We start from the raw sequence: 19102 nt of genomic DNA, 5'->3' as shown, positions 1-19102 counted from the left end.
GCAGGAAATCAAGGCAGACTTCGATACCAGTCCAGGGGCTTCAAAATGGCAATCAGTCAATTCCGGCTGTCAGGAGAAAGTGAGGACTGCCAATGTTGGAAATCAGAGTCGAGGGTAGCATGCTGGAAAAGCACAGCTGGTCAGGCAGCATCCGAGGAGCAGGGGAATCGATATTTTGGGCATAAACCCTTCATCAGGAATGAGGCTTGTGGGCCAGGGGAGCTGAGACATAAATGTGAGGGAGTTGAGGCTTGGGGGAAAGTAGCTGGGAATGCGTTAGGTAGATGAAGGTGGGGAAGAAGGTGATAAGTCGGAGAGGAGGGTGGAGCGGATAGAGGGGAATGACAATGGACAGGTCATGAAGGCGGTGCCGAGTTGGAGGCTTGAGACTGGGATAATATGGGGGAGGGGTAATGAGGAAATCCACATTGATCCCGTGTGGCAGAAGATGAGGCATTCTTCATCCAGACGTCAGGTGGTGAGGATTTGGGATGGAGGAGGCCCAGGAGCTGCATTCCCTTGGCAGAGTGGGTGGGGGAATTGAAGTGTTCAGCCACAGGGCAGGGGGGATGGTTGGTGCAGCTATCCTAGAGATGTTCTCTGAAATGATCCGCAAGTCGGCGTCCAGTTCCCCAATGTAGAAGAGACCACACCGGGTGTAACAGATACAGTAGATGACATTGGCAGAGGTACAGGTAAATTTCTGTCGGATGTGGAAAGATCCTTTGGTCCCTTGGACGGAGGTGAGAGGGAGGTGTGGGCGCACTTCCTGCAGTGGCAGGGGAACATGTTGAGAGTGGGGAGTGGGGTGTGGGCTGGTGGAGAGCGTGAATCTGATGAGGAAGTTGCAGAGGGAATGGTCTCTCCAGAATGTTGATAGGGGTGGGGAGGGAAATTTAACTCTAGTGGTTGGATCTGTTTGTAGTTGACGAAAGTGGTAGAGGATGATGCGGTGTATATGGATGTTGGTGGGGTGGAAGGTGAGGAGCAGGAGAGTTTTGTCCTTGGGGAGGGGTGGGGTTCAAGGGTGAAGGTACATGAAGTGGATTAGGGCTGTCAGCCAGGATGCTTTTGAGATAAACGGTGAGGAGCAAGGTGTACCATGTGCCTTGACTCTTTCCACCCCCATTGTAGGCTGCTTGTCTCATGGAATTGGAGAGGGGAAGATATTAAGGGAAATGAAAGTCGAGAGGTGTCCCAAGCGAGTCAGTAGGCAGCACCAAGGGCATGGAGGGTTAGTGGTGTCGGGGTTTGGGGGTGATGACAGTGCGTGAGGAAAGAAATAGTGAGAATAGTCTTCGGATAGCTGATCAGATCTCAACCAGCAGATCTTTCAGCACATGGGGAAGAATGTCCCATGAGTTAGTGGAATCTGGAATGCAGAATTTGGTTTTCTTTGTTCTTTCTCTGCTACCTGCTGTGCCTCATCATTAAATTGCTGTGGCTCAAATCCTGATAAAAAATTGATTCACAGGTAACTGCTATTCTGAACAATGGGAACGGAGCTCCTTCCAATCATTAATGTCAATACAGCTGCACTCAAAAAGAGCATTCAAATCATTTTGAGGTTTCTTTACAATACTGGAGGGGGGACAAAGAGAAAGGTGCATGGTTGTGTCTCATTAATGAGAATTGAATGCCAGCCCCTTAAGAAAGTCACAGCCAATGAGTAAGGGAAGAAATGGGGGACATAAATGAACAGAAATAAAACAGGTGATTTGGTGTAGGGGAAAGAAAGCTGTCAACTGCGTGTGCAAAACATTTCTGGAACATAGAAATGAATGGGCCCCAGTGGCCTAATGGATAAAGCACTAACTCCTAAACTAGGGATTATGGGTACATGCCCTCTCTGGAGTGAAGTGGGCTTTGCCTTGAAATGGTCTCTGTATGGTAGAGGGCTCTTAAGGTGCAATGGTAGTGTCCGCACCTCTTGGCCAGAAGATACAACTACTCCAGAAGTGAGCAATAACATCTCTGAACAGGTTGAATAGAAAATATAGAAAAGGACAGAAATTATATTCTTACATAGTCTCCATTTTGTGACCATTTCTCCACATTGCAGACACCACAACTTTTTCTGTGAATTCATTGATGGAATCTGTGTTTTGCTGGTAATGCCAGCATTTGTTGGCCATCCCAAACCATGGATTACTCGTCCCACGATATGACCACAATGTCGCCAACTCCTCTATTCTGTAACAGCTCTCCAGAATCTATAGAAGGGAAGCCTTTGATGACTCTGCTCCAGGAACAAGCTGCAGCAAAAACGTATTTCAAAATTAAAACATTGATGGAGAATTGATCAGTGGACTACATTACTCTATTACTCTATTTTCCAAAGCCAGCTCCCAATTTTGATTCTGGTTTATAGTTAAAATGTTATTAAATTTTGTCTAAATGCTTAAACAATTACAGTATAATAGAGGTATATTGACGTCCACACCTTATTTTGTAGTTGAATGTTTAATAATCCCAAATGCATTAACAGGAAAATAAGTCTCAACAACCTTGTGGGATGACAGCACAACTTCTAATCCTGAAGCAGAGAATGAGTCAGTATCAATAGAATGGAATGTCTCAAGTTGTTAATAACCATCAAGGTGTTGGTTACAGGTAAAGCCTGAACAAAATTATCTCCTCGTTTAAGTGAACAAATGGAAAATGAATGACTAAATTGGTGTAATTTATTGTAGAAAATCTTGCTTTCACATTTCTAAATCACTCAAATGAACCTTACATGCTTTATGGAGAAAGTGAGGACTGCAGATGCTGGAGATCAGATGATTCCTGAAGAAGGGCTCATGCCCGAAACGTCGATTCTCCAGCTCCTTGGCTGCTGCCTGACCTGCTGCGCTTTTCCAGCAACACATTTTCAGCTTGCATGCTTTATGGCATCATTTGAAGTTACTGCACTTGTTATCCTCTCATATTTGTGTTATTATTGTTTCGTGGTATGTTTAGTCTAAAAAATGCTGTTATCTGTCTGGTTTGCTTCATAAAACAATTCCCACTATAGAAAGTTTGCAGGGGACTATTATAGCATGTGCTTACCTGTCTTTATAATGATTACTAATTCAGGAAAATTCAATAATCTACTGGTCAGGTATTACATTCATGATGTATTTTGGTCATGGAACAACTCTAAGTGCCTTTGCTCTGTGAGGTGGGGTAAATCAAGAATAAAATACAGAGTCTTAGTAATGGAGTCTGTTCCTCATTATGATTTAGACCTAAGAGTAATAATTCATTCAGTAACATTGCATTAACCTTTACAAATTGAAGGAACTATTGGCACAATAACTACATTATTCTTTAAACATAAAAGCACATTTCTTGTTTAGCAGCAACTACCACTGCATTCACCAGTAAATGGAACTAAACTAAACCCAGAATATCTGATCACAAATGAGGACAGCTGCCTTCAAATTGTGTGTCTTTATTCTATCAGATCTGAGGAAAATTGAGGAAAATTTTGCATTGCCTTCAGTTCTACAGTGTTTGAGATTGAAGATCCTTCAATAAATCCACAGGACTAAACAAAAGAGTTTGGAAAGATAAAACCAAAAATAACTTACTAACATGTGTTGCACAAGTCATTTCATCTTGTGACCAAATAAGTTATAAATATACATTTTGGTGTAAAGTGCGTCAACTCACTAACTGGAAAAAGATGAATAATTACTTTAAAAATCTGGCAAATTGCTTTGAAATGCTCAGAGGTTATATTCAACATCTCTACACTTTTAACAGCATGTGGCAGAAGTTGTGTATTTCTACAGATTCACTAGTAATAGACAGCAAGAATAACCGTAATTCCAATTTAAATAGAGCCTTCAATGTAAATGAAGTGATCCAGGGTGCTGCATAGAAAGATTATGAAACTAGGCATGACAATGAGCTACATAGTCAGTCAGGGACACAATAGCTTGGTCAAACTGATGGGTTTTAAGCAGAGTGTTAAAGCACAAAAGTGAAGTAGTGAAGTGGCGGGAGAGTTTGAGGCTGAGGCAATTGAAGAGACAACCACCGATAGCGGAAGCTGTATTTTCTCATTGTTGTTTTTTCACCTTTAATTCACTTGACCTGTGTTGCTTCAGTACTTCCCATCCACTAGGTCTAACATGTTTCACTTAAATCTGTGCTGTAAAGGCACAAAAACATTGTGGATCCAAATATTGTGCCTTAACACTTATAATGCACACTTCCATAACATGGGCTGAGTCACAGCTGTTGCCAGGATCAGCAGAGCCATGTAGAATTTCTGAAGCTGAAGGGATGTCATTTTTTTTTTGCCACTGAGAAACAGTTTTTCACAGTACACTAGATAGGCCTGAACTCTCTTCTGATGACATTTTGTTGTGCCTCCCACTCTGCAAGCACAGTGAAGGATTCCCAGGAGCTGATGCATTATTGTCTCCCTGCATACTGTGTATGCTGTTAACATGAAGCAATAGAGGAGGATCATTGGGATAAAACACAGGAGAATCTCGCAGAATGATGTATGCCATCATGAAGTTCTCCCATTGAAGTTTTAGATAGCTCAGGTCATACAAGAACCTTACTGAGGAGCTGTGGAAATAATGAGACCATCTCACTGAATCAGGCAGATAGGCTGCCTACTGCATCACAACCACCTGCTTACATTACTCTGCCTTTGGCTATGCACGTGACAAACACACACAATTTTTATGGCTCTTCAAACTTGTGATGTGTTTACATTAGCCCTGGTTGCTGTCCAGTCATTTTTTCCTCAGGTCACTGATGAACATTGCAGGAGGAATTCACCAACTTTATCATCACAGCCAGGCACAAGCAAAATAAGGTCGGCAGGTTTTACAGCATCTCTGACTACCCCAACGCCCAGTTTGCAATCCAGAACACCCACCGTATTCTGAGAGCTCCCACAGAACTTTGCGTCAACTCTTTCAGAAAAGGCTTCCACTGCTTAGCGGTCAATGATGAAATTCCAAGTCGTAGATTTCCTTGGCCAGGCAGTGTGAAAGTTTTGTTGTGCAAGTCCTTAAAGAAGATGCTGCACAAAAAGGAAGAAAGAAAGCATCTGTCTTGCTGTACCTGTCTTGCTAACCATTAAACTTTACCCAACTCTGGTTAGCAGAACTGCAGATGAAACAATTGGCGCTCAGTGCCAGTTTTTTTTTAACTAAAGTGATATGGATCAGAAATGGATAGATGGAATTAGCTCATAGATCAGCCATGACCCAACTGAATGGTAGAATCGACTCAAGGAACCAAATAGCTTTTTGCTTTGTGTAAGTACGTGACACAATTGCTCTTCCCACTATATCTGATAGCCAGACACACAACAGTCATTCCACTCTCCAGCTCAACCTCCTTCATCTAACTTTACTGTAAGTTTTTCACCTGATATGAGGAAAGGATCTGGGATGCACACAGAACAATCCTAATTTGGAAAAAATTAAGTTGGTCTCAGACACACTAAACTTGTTTGCAGGTCAAGAATATGTAACAGTCCTGTTGCTACTCAGCGCATTCTGGCAACCAGTTCATCTGCTCCATAGATGGTGGCCAATGTTGTTTTATCTAACACACTGCAACAGTGAAAGAGTACATTTCAGTCCAGAGCCACGCTATATCCCATTTCTGAGCTATGTTTAATTCACAAAAACATGATCTGCTGTTACAGCTGCCTTTTGCAGTGAAATGAGCACAGGTTATGCAGAACAAGTTGAAATTGTATGATTTTAGCAATCAGAAGAGTCAAATAGTTCTTTACTTCTCAAAGATAGAGGGCTTCCTTGCAAAATTGCATGGCTTTAAAAATGCTTAGTTAATGGAAACATTTTCTTAAGTGAAGTTCACATTACGTTTAATTATAGTCATGTAGTAAAGTTTGTTAGTTATTCTTGTTCAAACTTCATTTATCTGAAAATTATGAAACAATATTCCCAGGAATACAAACAATTCCAGACAATGACGACCCTGTGGTTCATGCAGACAGTTCCACACAAATATGAATTGTAAAATATAAACTTTACCCTTTTTAAAAACTATTCCTCTTGAAAAGGTGTATTACTATGATACTGATTTCTGTCTATGCTGCTATCCTCAATTATTCCAGGTGGATCAAGTTCCATATTCTCGTAACTCTCTGCATCAACTTTTTGCGTAACTGCATCATTGAGACCAGAAAGACACTTGCTTTGATCCCTGAGTTGTGCTTTGCTCATGGTGCACCATCTGGTTTTCTCTAATATGCTAATATGTTAATATGTTCCAATATACTTTCGAAATGCCATTTTCCTAACCATGTATTTGGAGTTTTAATATTGACCGAAACCAGTAACCTGGCAGTCAGAACTTCAGTTTCACATCTCATTCCAAGCACCATATTCACTGAGTGCTTTATTAGAGTATCAAGTCCTGGAGTGTGACTCAAGTCCATAACTTTCTCAGTTGGAGTGAGAGTGCTACCAATAGAATCAAGCTGACCTCTCAGTTCATCTTTAATATCGTTAAAATATGCACACAGTGATTAAGTTCTGCACTGACGATTTTCGGTCAAATGGACATGGAATACTTCTCTGTTTGTCACCCTCACTCAGCTCTAATGTCTCCAGTGGCCGAGCAACAAGAGGCAGCTTTAGGTCAGAGGTTGCAAGTGATATCTCCATTTTGAACTTGTAACGTCTACTTGGCCAAATAGAAGCAAGTAACAGAAATTAGAGCATAGTCCCAAATGGCTTTTTGAGATTTTGTGTAAATAATTACAAAACCATGAGCAGAGCATGCCCAGATTCCCAATATCTCATTTCAGATGGCAAGGTTTCCATCAGGTTGCAATGCTGGAAAGTGCTCTTACAGCGTTGAAGAGTCAAATAAATGAGAAAAGCCTCTTAAAGAACAACTGTACATATAGTATAAATAACTAGGAGGAATTGAACCAAGTGCAAGGCAAAATGGGGAAAATAATCTGCACACAAATTTTCATCTCATATGATATCTGAAAATGTAAGCTGGAATAGTATCCAAATATTGCTAGTGATAGAAGTAAGCACATTCATGTTTATGTTATTGGACTTGTAGTTTGGTGCCTTTTACTACTTTCAGTAGATTGTGTTGTTTATACACATTACTATTGGATGTAATTATGGAAAAGAAGAAAAACAATTCATTGCTTTGTTGATAATTTATCATTAATGATATGTGACCTAAGAATGCTATGTGCCTCTGTATTTATTTGGAGAATATACACTGATTCATGTTGCCCTGTCAACATTCTACCAACGCTAGTTCAATACCAGATGTTGAAGTAAAGTTCCTGTATTTCTTATTGCAACATGCCTATTTACAAACAGGAGTTTTCAAAGGATAAGCTGCTGAAATTAATATGTAGCAGAACAAAAAGATACATTGAGCACAAGGAGAAAGTTTGAAAACATATTTTTCTGCTTGACAGAATAAAAAAAAGCGTTGTTGCCTCTTACAAAACAGAAAGGAAACAAGCTAAAAGCTGGAAGATCTGTGGTTAATGGAGACTGTTAGTGGCTAACAATAGATAGTGCATGATGGCAGACTATGTGATAACAAAGCTTGGTGTGTGGGGTAGGGGCTAGGATATAGGAGAGTTCAGGCCCCAAAATTATTGAACTCGATATTGAGACCTAGAGGCTGCAGGGTCTCCAAGCGGAAAATGAGGTGTTGATCTTCCAGCTTGTGCTGAGCTTCACTGGAGCAAACCTGAATCAGAGATGTTGACCAGAAACAGGGTGATGCGTTAAAATGGCAAGCAGCTGGAAGCTCAGGGATAGCAATAGGGTTCCCCTTGTCCTTACCTACTATTCCACCAGCATCCACATGCAGAAGATCATCAGCCGCCATTTCCGCCACCTCCAGCAAGATGTCACTACCCTCCCTCCCTTGTCTACCTTCCGCAGGAACCGTTCCCTCTGAGGCACCCTGTTCCACTCTTGCTTCTCTCCTAACACCCCTTCAGAGCCCCATGGTATCTTACCTTGCAACTGGCAAAGGTGTAACGCCTGCCCATTTGCCTCCTGCCTCTTTCATTGTCCAAGAGCCCAAATATACCTTCCACATGAAGCCGCACTTTACCTGCACTTCACACAATTTAGTCTACTACATTCGCTGCTCACAATGTGGTCACCTCTACTTTGGGAAATCAAATGTTGACTGGGTGACCGCTTTGTAAAACATTACATTCTGCCGGCAAAAAAAGACCGAGCTTCCAGTTGCCTGCCACTTTAACACCACCCTGTTCTGTGGTTAATATCGCTGTCTCAGGCTCGCTGTAGTGCTCTAGTGAAGCTCAGCACCAGCTGAAAGAACATCACCTCATTTTCCATTTGGAGACTCTGCAGCACCCCCCAGCCTTACTATCAAATTCAATAATTTTATGGCCTAAGCTCCCACATATCATAGCCCCCTACCACATACACCAGGCCTTGTTATCATATAGTCTGCCATTACACATGACCTATTGTTAGCCATTAACGGTCTCCATTAACAGCTATTCACCCTCCTAGCCAGATCATCATCCACTTTTTTGTCTGTCCAACTGTTCTTCTCTCTCATTGGGCTCTATCCCCATCTATCGTTTACTCCTAACCCCTTCCCCCACACTGTCTTCTGCATATAAACCAACATTTTTCTAGCTCCCATCAGTTCTGAGGAAGAGTCACTGGACTTGAAACATTAATTCTGATTTCTCTTCACAGATGCAGCCAGACCTGCTGAGCTTTTCCAGCAATTTATATTTTTGTTTGAGAAAGGAAACAAGTGTGGCTGAGGCTATGGGACCATAAATTTAGCGTTGAACTTTGTTTTGTGCCGATGTATATAGGATGAAAAGATTATGAGTCAATCAACATTATGAGACACAAAAGATAATGAGCAATATTAAACCTTTTCTCAACAAACCTTGAACTTTTTTTAGTAATCCGAAGCAATCCCTTTCAAAGGAAAACAAACTACGGATGGACTAAAGCCGGACATGAGGAAATCCGAAACAGAATCATCGGAAACAGCAATATATCGCAGAAGATGATCCATTTCTTTTGTGCTCAGAGTTCCTTGAGAATGAAAGACAACCTTCTGGAAGGGGGCCAAGTCAGAGATTGGATTGTCTAAAATCCACCAAAACACAGTGAAATGTAAGTAGAATACACATGAAACATCTAAAATATGCTCTTTTTAATCCAAGAAGAACCCCTACAATGTGGAAACAGGCCCTTCGGCCCAACAAGTCCACACCGACCCTCCGAGAGTAACCCACCCAAAGCCATTCCCCTCCCCTATTACTCTACAATTAGCCCTGACTAATGGAACTAATGTACACATCCCTGAACACGATGGACAATTGAGCATGGCCAATTCACCAAACCTGCACATCTTTGGAATATGGGAGGAAACCAGAGCACCCAGGCGCAGAGTGAATGTGCAAACTCCACATAGACAGTCGCCAGGGCTGGAATCAAACCCAGGTCCCTGGTACTGTGAGGCAGCAGTGCTAGCCACCATGCCAGGAAGTCTACCTTGTTCTAGTTGATTCTGCTGAGAATGTAGATGCAGAAACACAGGGAGAGATATTATAGAGGCCTTAGCGATGTAAGCTATGGTGAGATTTGTAGCAGAATCACACAACCGTCCAGTGAGGTCTGTCTCGACATTGGGAACAACCCGGTGCATTCTTAATGCAGCTGCTGAGCAGCAATGTGAGTTTCTAACTAGGCACTGGTGAATTACCAATCCAAGAGGGATTACTAAACACACTTTAATACCACAAATTACCTCATTAATATTCAGCTCCATATCTTACTAAAAGTGCCAAACAAGGTAAGACGTCAAAAGTTCTGGTCATGGAATTCAAATTGGATACTTGGTGAATTCAACTCACCAATTACCCTGAAGCAGCATCACGTTGGACACTGGGCACTGCATCTCAATCCACAATCTGTTGTCTCCACAGACAATTGGCATCTCAATGTGCCAGCCTCTGAGATCCCTCATGGAACATCTCTGAATCCATTTATATGTTGCTTCTGCACTTCTCTGCTGTACTTCCACCTGCACTGGCAAATATCATTGTAACACTACAGCCTGGACACCGCCCACTCAACGACACACACCAGGTCCATGGACTGGATCTATCTGCATCTCCAACCTGTTCGCTTACTGTCATAGTGTTTACTCACTCTGGCTTTGCTTGGCTGCTCACAACATCACTGCCTTGCCTTGGTGTTTTATGTATTTTACCCCCTTAGCCAGAGTTACCAGGCTCATAATATCGCTGTATTACTGAGTGCTATACCACAGTCACAAAGCCAGGTAAATTATCATGGTGTCAGCAGTCTTCAGCCAAAACAACAGAGATAGCCCTCACTCAGGGTCCTGGCACAGAAAGTCAAGGACAGTCTTTGATATCAGTCCAGGAGCTTGGACGCAGACTGAGGAGGAGTCAAATATCAAGTGGCACACTGACCATCTTGACATCTATTGCCCTAGTATGGGCTGTTTTCTCATGGAATGAGAGAGAGGCAGACATTAAAGGAAACAAAAATATGTGGCATCGGTTACAATTAGTGCAGGTCATAAGGTGTCCCATGTGAGGGTACGTACTGGGTCCGTGGTGTCAGGGCTTGGAGTGGGTGAGAATGAGTGGTGAAGATGGTGCAGTCAATAGCGATAGTGATAGAGGATGAGCCTTAGTGAGAAGTGAATTCAGTAGCAGAGAGAAGGTGGTGGTACTTATGTTGACTGAGTGGAGGAGGCCATTGACCTTCTTCCTACATTGCCATGAATTCCTCCAGGTAGCTGACACTGGGTGGCAACCTCAGACCAGGCTGGTCTCCTCTGCTGGTCATGGTGGGGAGAGGAGAGCTGCCATCTGCACCAGCCTGTCTAGCAGCTCCTCTGAGCTCCTGCCCACAAAAGGAGGTAGCAAATTCACCTTGTTTACCATGTCCAGGCCAAATGTCAAGAATTGGTCCTAGACTAATCTCTGGGTGAACAAAGGGCCCTCTAAAGATGTCAGAACATTCCAGAATATCCTGGCAGTTTTGAACTGTTCTGGGAATGGTAAATTGTAAGATGGAGCTAGAATTGAAGGAGAGGAATGCTGTAGGTAAATGCAAGTTTTGTAATATACAGTGGGAAGACTCAGCAGGTCTCACACTTGAAAAGTCCTTGCAAAAAGAACTCAATATAACTGGCACTTAGCCAGTAAGATTCAATCCATGTTTGGGTGTCATTGATGAATTCTGCATTTCCTCTTGGATTTGATCCTTTCATTTGATACAGAAGTCATTAGCTATATCTTTGTTCAAACAGGAAGTCACACCTGCTGTTTCTGTCTGCTGCAGTTGACATAGGGGTCTGATTTTCCTGCTGCTATGAGCTCCACATTTTCACAAAGCAGCCTAACCTATCTAATAAGAAACATTTGCAAGCTCATTATTGCCAATAGCAAAGTTCGCACATTTTAACTCAAAACATGTCTAAGAATAGCTCTAACAATTTCAATGCAAGATAATAAAAGGGACTAGGTCATGTGGAATTAATGAATGACTCCAAAGCCCAGAAATGGCATTACTACTGGAAAAAGTATTTCATATCATGATGTGTTACATTCTTTACTGCTGTATTTGTGGTTTATAGCTACGCAATAATATTAGGTTTAGCTTCTCACCCCATCTCAGGGTCACTGTCCACATTGCTAATACAAAACAACCCTGGCAAGTGATCATTGGTGAACAATTCTCAGCTCACTGCAACAGACAGTAGTCACATAGGTCAGGCATTTTAGAAAAGTTTTAGAAAGCAAAAATGTTGGAAAATAAGAGGAGGAATTGAACCTGGTCTGTTGTTCAATATGGTCACAGGTGACCACGTTGAAAGTTAAAGTACCCAACCTCATCATTATTTTCATTTTGACTATTTCCATGGCTGCCACCTTGTCACTTAAGTTAGAAGAACCTGCTTAAATAGCATTAATTGGATCTGCTACTGTTCATTATGTGATGTATGGACTGTTTCTGTTTCAGATAGGTATTTTCCAAATTCAAATTGACATTGCCAGAGGAGAAATTTGATTTTAATTATCTTTTGCCACTCAGTCAAGAGCTAATTAGTTGTGGAGACACTTTGACCTTCAAAGCAAAACTGCAAAAAGTGCCTTCTGAAGTCCTTAAACTCATGTTTCGGCATTTCAGAAAGTTTGACAGCCAGGATCGTCTGGAATAAACATCGCAACCAATTGGCAGGCAATGTGGCTCCTTATCAAGTGTGAAAGGGGCAAGGATTTTAAATAAAATTTGTCTATTAAACTTTTATTTCATGATGAATATTTGCAGCAATGATTTCAATCCATCTCAACATTTTCATTGTTATTTTCTCTGTGCATTTTTCTCAATTAACTTAGAAAGTGAGTCATGGTAGTAGTAATTGGAATGTTTTTAACATGATGAACATGATAGGTATCACTTTCCTGCTTTTTTCCATATGGCCCCACGAGTAATTTTCCTTTTGAATGGTCATCCAATTCCCTCTCAAAAGTTTGAATTTGTTTTCAAAATCTGTTTAGGGGACAGCAACAGGATGACATCACAGCAGGAGTCCACTCAGCCACTGACATCTATACTGACTCCCAAATGAGCAATGCACCTAGTGCCATTCCTCCCACTTTCTCCCTGTAACCCTGCAAATTCTTTCTTTTCAGATAATCGTCTAACGCTTCAGTTTATCTCGCCTCCATCACATTCTCAGGCAATGCATTCCAGAGTTTGACCATCCACTGCATGAAAAAGTTCTCCTCCTGCCTCTATCACTTCTTTTGCCAATTGCCTTAAATCTGTGTCCTCCCACTTTTTGATCCTTCCAGGATTGCGAACAATTTCTCCTTATCTGTTTATCCATACTAGTCATGATTTTCAAAGCCCCAATTAAATCTCCTAATAAGCTTCTCTTCTCTGAGGAAAACAATCATAATTTAGAATTATTGAAAACAGGAGCAGGAGTAGGCCATTGAACCCTTTGAACCTGCTCCGTTATTCAATATAATCATAGCTGATGATCCAAAAAAAGTACCTTATTTCCGCTTTCAGCCCACACCTTTAGATCCCTTTACTCCTACAACCACAGGTATATCTAACTCCTTCTTAAAAACATTCCATACTTTGGTCTCAACCGCTTTCTGTGACAAAGAATTGCATAGGCTCAACATTTCTTCTGCGTGAAGACATTTCTCCTCATCATAATCTTAAATGGGTTTATCCTGTTTCCTTGAAAGGCGATCACTTCTCCATCTATGTAGGTAACTGAAGCTCCTCATCCCCAGGATTATTCTCATTGGGCTTTTCTGGACAGTCTCTAAAACCTTCTCGTCTTTCATAAAGTGTTGCACCCAGAACTAGATATAATACTCCAGTTGAGGCTGAACCAGTTTTTTATGCAAGCTTAACATAATATCCTCACTCTTGTACTCTATGCCCTTATAGTACAGCCTCTCAACCTGTCCTACCACTTTCAATGAATTATATATTTGTACACCCAGCTCTCTCAACTCTCACCAGTTTTCTTCAGGAAAGGAAATCTGCTCTCATTACCGAATCTGGCCCACATGTGACTCCAGTCCCATAAGAGTTTGGTTGACTCTTTATTTCCCTCTGAAATGACCCTGCAAGCCATTCGCTTCAAGGACAATTAGGGATAGGTAACAAACGTTGGCCTTGTTAGTGACGTGCTTATCCCATGAAAAGATTTTTTAAAATTCTCTGAATTGAATTTCATCTGCAACTTTTCTACAGCCTCAGGAGAATTCTGCACTAACCTCATAGCTCACCATGCTTCCCAGCTTGGTACCATCCTTCGATTTTGAAGTAGTCCTCTCTATACCAAGCTCAAGGTCATTAATATAGAACTGGAAAAGCCAGGTCACCCTTTTAGACAATGTGTAACGTTTACATCTGAATAAGGAGCAGCAGAAAACCATTCAGGCCTTGAGTCAGCTTCACCATTCCAAAATATCATGGCTGATATGATTGTAACCTCAAATTCATATTCCTGTCAACCCTTGATAAATTTTCAACTCCTTGCTTAACAAGAATCCTCCTCTGCTTTAAACAAATTCAAGAACTCTGGAACCACCATTTTTTTCCAGAAGAGAATTCCAGAGGTTTGTGAACCCCTATCGGAAATATAACTTGTCTTCTTCTTTCTTAAATACATTTTTATTGAAAAATAGATTTGTTAATATTACAACAAATACAAAACAATACAATTTAATAACAGGACAAAGAAAGCACAAGAAAAAATAAAACCAAACTGCACAAATATACAAATGTATAAATCTATATATAAAAAAGCTAAATATGTAAATAAATAATAACTAATAACTAACAATTAACTAAATAATAATAATGCTCAGCGAGACAAGACACTGGCTCTCGGCCATTGAGAGCATTCATTTACACATATTCACACATTCGCAGTTCCCCCTCTCTGGGTATTAGATTCATAAAACCCAATCATTATAGTTATATAAAATCCCTTACTAGTGTGGCAGACAGATCTGTGTCCAGGTAGTCCAAAATAAGTCGCCATGTCTTATAAAAATTCTCAGTTTTATGTTGCACCATACTTGTAAGAAAACCCAAGGGAGTATTTTCCATAACTATCTTATGCTAACCTGACAAACTCAGAAGATTTTCAGACTTCGGGTGTAGGTTTGCTCGCTGAGCTGTAGGTTTGCTATGATTACATTACTTACAGTGTGGAAACAGGCCCTTCGGCCCAACAAGTCCACACCGACCCGCCAAAGCACAACCCATCCATACCCCTACATTTACCCCTTCACCTAACACTACGGGCAATTTAGCATGGCCAATTCACCCGACCTGCACATCTTTGGTCCGTGGGAGGAAACCAGAGCACCCGGAGGAAACCCACGCAGACACGGGGAGAATGTGCAAACTCAACACAGTCGCCTGAAGCGGGAATTGAACCCGGGTCTCTGGCGCTGTGAGGCAGCAGTGCCGCCCTCATCCAGACATTTCATTACCTGGCGAGGTAACATCATCAGTGGCGACCTCCAAGTGAAGCGATGCTGTTGTCTCCTGCTTTCTATTTATATCTTTCTCCTGGATGGGGTTCCTGGGTTTGTGGTGATGTCATTTCCTGTTCGCTTTCTGAGGGGTTGGTAGATGACATCTAGATCTATGTGTTTGTTTATGGTGTTGTGGTTGGAGTGCCAGTGGTGGCACGTGTTGTCCCAGTCGAAATGGTGGCTTTTTCCATCCGTGTGTAGGGCAACGAGGAAGAGAGGGTCTTGTCTTTTTGTGGCTAGCTAGTGTTCATGTATCCTGGTGGCTAACTTTCTTCCTGTTTGTCCTATGTAGTGTTTGTGGCAGTCCTTGCATGGAATTTTGTAGATGACATTGGTTTTGTCCATGGGATGTACTGGGTCTTTTAAGTTTGTTTGTTTTTGTTTGATGGTTTTTAATGTCCAGAAGATCCACTCCCCCAGTCTGTGAGGCAATCGCAATTTAGCTAATCTAATAAGGAGACACTTACGATGCCAGATAAAAGAGCTGATTCTGCCATTCAGTCTCCTGAACATTTGCTTAGCGAAAATCAAGGGTGGCATTCACATAGGGTATAATAGACTGGAGAGAATGTTCATGTTAATGAGGGGTATCTGACCTAACCAAGAAACCAATGCGCCTCCCATCTTCGAAGGTCTTGTTTAATTTTGTTGAATAAATGAATAAAATTAGCCTTAAACAGCCGATCGAAAACTGGAGTGATGAATATACCCAAATAAAGAAAACCACTCTGTGACCACTGAAAAAGGAATTGAGATTTGCCCTCAAAACCTAGTATTTTCGTAAGACCACCCATCGGCATAGCGTCTGATTTTGCAAAATTGATCTTGTAACCCGAAAAGGTACCAAACGAATTGATACGTTGTAACAGACAAGGCCTCAAAACTGCTGTGTTTGACAAAAAGATGAGGACATTGTCCACTTACAACAAACTCTGATGTGATTTTGACCCCACTTCTGGGACTAGTATGTTAGGATCCCTAAGAATGGCCTCTGCCAGCAGCTCGATCACCAATGTAAAAAGCAATGGTGAAAGGGGACAGACCTGTTGGCTGCCCTGAAAGATATTAAAATTACTTGATCGCACACCATCAGTGAGAATCGGGACGAGAGGGTCACGATAGAGATCGTGTACCCATCTTATAAAGACTTCGCCCAAGCCAAACCGCTCTAATGTATGAAAAAGGTATGGCCACTCGACCCAGTCAAATGATTTCTCTGCATCTAGAGAGATCACCAATCCCTGTACAGACTGTTGTTGACATGCTTGAACTACATTAAGTAACCTCTTAACATTATTGGAGGATCTGCGGCCCCTTATAAAGCCCATCTGGTCCTCTTTAATAATAGAAGAGAACACCATTTCCAGCCTTAATGCAAGAGTCTTGGAAAAGATTTTAAAATCAACATTTAAAAGTGAAATGGGCCTATAAGAAGCACAGTTCTCCACAGCTTTCCCACTTTTTTAAGAATAAGGGAGATATTGGCCTCTCTTAGAGTTGGCAGGAGGCGATCATAACTGTATGAGTCAGTAAAAATGTTGAGCATCGGGTCCGATAATATGTTTGTAAATTCCTTATAAAATTCACTGGGAAGTCCATCAGGACCGGGCGCCTTTCCACTCTGAAGCTGCTTCACAGCCTCCTACACCTCTTGCTCTGATAAGGGGGCATTGAGAAAAGACTCTTGTTTGGGGGTTACATCTGGAAACTCCAAATTCTTGAAAAAGGGCTCCATCCTAGCCCGCCCATCGTCTCAATTTCAGATCAGTATAATTCAGAGTAAAATCTCCAAAATGCCACATTGATCCTTTTAGAATCATGGGTTAGGTTTCCACTACTTTCCCCGATTGATGTAATGGATTGAGGGGGCACCCTTTGTCCTGGCATGATACATTAAGTACTGGCCCAGTTTGTCACCATGCTCAAACAGCCTTTGTTTTGTAAAAGCAAGCTCCTTCTTTGCTGTCTGCGTGAGCACAGAATTCAATGCAGACCGCAGTACCGTAATTCTCTGTAGCTTGACAAACAAGGGCCTGTCAGAGTAAGCTTTCTCGCCTGCCTTCAACCGTGCTTCGAGGAGACGTTGCTGCTCGCCTTTCTGCTGCTTCCTACTGGCAGACTAGGAAATAACTAACCCTCTGGAGTAAGCTTTAGTAGTCTCCCAAACAACGGACGGGCTACTAGCCGCACCTGAATTAATGTCTAGAAATTCCCTGAATTCATTAGAGAAATACTCCACAAACTTACTTTCCTTAAGGATAAAGGGATCCATTCGCCAGTGTCTCAGACCCGCTACAGTATCCTTAATCTTAACCAACAAGTACACTACAGCATGATCAGAGATGCCAATATGACCAATCGTACAAGATACCACTAAGTCCAGGGTTCCACAGAGGTAAAAAAAAATCAATCCTAGCGTGGCACCTGTGCGGATTGGAACAACATGTAAAATTCCTGCCAGTAGAGTGGAGATGCATCCAGACGTCCACCAACTCTAACGCCACACACAGATCCACTAATTGTTTAGTTTGTACAGAGGGTATTGTGGGCCCCTTTGAGTAACCTGTCTAACACGGGATCCATAAGACAATTAAAATCTCCCCCTATGATTATATGCTGAGATTCAAGACTAATCAACTAAACATCTAGCAGAAGTTTGGAGGGACAGATTGCGGGACAGTAGACATTTAAAATACCATATTCTTCTCCATTTATCAAAGCTTTAAGGATTAAAACCTCCCATGTGTGTCTTTAACACACTCCAGTAAATTAAATGGGATATTCCACTTAACCAATATGGCCATTCCCCTACTCCTAGTATTAAAAGAAGAAAAGTAAACCTGATCAAAGCCATTCTGCTGCAATTTTAAATGTTTCCTACCATCCAAGTGTTTCTCCTGCAAAAAACAATATACACCTTTTCCTTTCTCAGACTCGTGAGTATCTTTTTGTTCTCAATTAGCGAGTGACTCCCCTTGATGTTCCAGGTACACCATTTAAAAGAGACATTAGCCATAACCTTCTGCACTATCATTTAGAGTACAGAGAGAAAGAACTCAAATTAAAATTGCTGAGCCTTAATAAAAGAAAATCCACAGAACATAAACACTACATAAGTTAAAACCACTATAGTTAACAAATCTATACAACTATCAAAGACTATATACAACAAAAAACAAAAAAAAAACAAAACAACATATAAAGCACAAATGGTACTGGATAGGGCAGTTCACTTCCTGCTTAAAGGGGGCACCAACATACCCCAAAACCCAACTTCCCATCCCAACTGCCAACGCAGCAACCGGGCCATTTAAATACCTGAACTGGGCTTACACTGCCTGCAAATAGGCATCTTGCCATCCCAGCCATTTTTGCTCCTCCTCAGTCCACTGGTCGCTCACCTTCCTTTCCCTCCAACAGACCAATGTTCCAAATATTTTTCCTCCAAACTGTATTGTAGAGATCATCAACCTGGTCAAGCAAATTATGGACCTGTGTCTCCAGGGGCTAAATCCTATCCTTGGAGGAATCAGTCTCAGTTCCACCACTATGACCCCGCATTTGACCTCGTCTGACCTTTTTCCAAGGTCTCCCTACTGCTATTCATGCTTCTGCAGCATAATAGAGATCCGGGCCAGCTTCTTTTCAATTTGCTTATCCAAGATCTCGTAACATTTTGCCAGCTCTGATACCAGGGCCTGGTAAGAAACTGATTTCGAGGATCCTATAGGATGCCTCAGGCAAGTCTGCTCCCTTCTTAAGCATCCCTTGATGGCAAGAATGCAGGTAAGTGACTTCTTGGAACTTTCAAAGACTCTGTGACTTTTTTGGAGTCCTAGAATACCACCCTGACCTGGGTAATGTGGGTAAAGGTTTTGTCCCACTTACGATGCAGTGCAGAGCTCTGCAAAACAATCTTCCTAGATCGACACCATCTTGGAACCCCCCATTTGTCTCCCTTTTAAATGATTTTTAAACAATGACTCCCTTCTTCTACATTTCCTC

The 19102-nt window shown here is 41.7% G+C and overlaps 1 long non-coding RNA gene across 1 annotated transcript in view; it reads left to right on the top strand.

The window, feature by feature from the left end:
• LOC148146125 (uncharacterized) overlaps positions 1-19102 on the top strand; it is a 40528-nt gene that overhangs the window by 8733 nt on the left and 12693 nt on the right. The window contains exon 2 of the long non-coding RNA XR_015760740.1: positions 8933-9149. This is a non-coding gene — a long non-coding RNA (uncharacterized LOC148146125). The remainder of the gene's footprint in view (positions 1-8932; positions 9150-19102) is intronic.

This window comes from Chiloscyllium plagiosum, unplaced genomic scaffold, assembly GCF_037043375.1.
Source record: "Chiloscyllium plagiosum isolate Xiang-an unplaced genomic scaffold, Cpla_swu_hap1 HiC_scaffold_21, whole genome shotgun sequence".
Taxonomy (NCBI): Eukaryota; Metazoa; Chordata; class Chondrichthyes; order Orectolobiformes; family Hemiscylliidae; genus Chiloscyllium; species Chiloscyllium plagiosum.
The sequence above is the reverse complement of the archived record's forward strand: the minus strand, read 5'-3'. Positions and strand labels throughout refer to the sequence as shown.